Raw genomic sequence first — 1,360 nt, forward strand, 5'->3', positions numbered from 1 at the left:
GGGAAAGAGAAGTCAAAGATTATTCCAGAGCTTCTAGCCTGAATGGATGTGCCATCAACCATTACACAAGGCTGTGAATGGGTCATAAAGGGGGCGGATGTCGGCGGTTTGATTTTGGTCATGTTTAATTACTCGGAGGTGGGGGTGAACAGTATGCAGTTGGAGATGAGAGTCTGGATTTCACAGGACAGAGATCTGGACAAAAGATAGATACTTAAATACCACCCGAAAGTCATGACTTGGCTGAGATCACAGGAGTGAGTGTCGATACAGAAGGGAAGACCAAGGACCACCCTGGGAGGAGAGAAAAATAATCCTTACTTAGCTCCTTTAACTTCCATCTACTGTTTTTTCTTTTCTTTTTTTTTTTTTTACATAATTATTTTATTTAACTTTATTTATTTATTTATTTTAATTTGGCCAGTGTGGAGCAGAGAGAGAGGGAAACTGAGAAACTGAGAAAGCAAGCCACCAGTCCGGGACTCCAACCGTAGTCGGCCATGTGGGAGTCCAGCGCCCTTAACCACCACGCTACCTGCCGGCCCCATTTACTGTTCTTTTATTTCACTAACTTTCTCATAAATTCTTTCAAGGTTCTCTTTCTGCCTGGTCTGAGTGGTGGTCTGGACCACTTCCCTGTTTCATCAGGACATTGTGTAGGAAATGTTAGCCTCACTGGGAGGTTACCATAGGATACTGGCTTTCATCTCAGAAATTCAGATTTTCCCTCCACTGAGGTGCCATTCGGCTTGTTCTGACCTGCTTTATATTCCCTAAAAATACAGTGCTTTGGATCCGTTTCCTCACAGTGACTAACTGCAGCAACTGAGGAGGTTGGGACTGCCCTGTTTCCCACTGTCTCTTCAGCCAAGCTTTTCCCACTCAAGCTCTTCCTAATCTCAACTGTGAGTAATGACCACTCCCTTGACTGCCCTCCCACACACAGCCCTGCCACCTCATCCCTTTAGGAGACACGGGTAAAACTGTCTTGCAAAAAATGTAAAAGGAACTCACATTCTTCAATTATCTACATTATTCTTCTAGTAAGTAGACCATAACCTGGAGTTTGACAATCTTTTCTATTTATAGCAATGTTTATTTAATAATTTTACTTATTCATGTGCCTAAAAAGCACTGAGGTAGCCCAAAATAGAATGCCCCTGATGGTTTTCTTCCCTTGCGACTATAAAATTGGCCACTAGCTGAGACAGTCGGGGATTTTCTTAGGTATCCTGAGTCTAGGGTAATCTCTAGTTAATCTCAGGATAATCTTTCCCCTCTCACTTTTCTCAGTATTTCTTCTCTCAGGACACAGTGCCAGCATTTTCAAGTAAACTAAATATTTGGGTTTTTTTTCCCT

This window comes from Tupaia chinensis, unplaced genomic scaffold (assembly GCF_000334495.1).
Source record: "Tupaia chinensis unplaced genomic scaffold, TupChi_1.0 Scaffold145652_1, whole genome shotgun sequence".
NCBI classification, from domain to species: domain Eukaryota; kingdom Metazoa; phylum Chordata; class Mammalia; order Scandentia; family Tupaiidae; genus Tupaia; species Tupaia belangeri.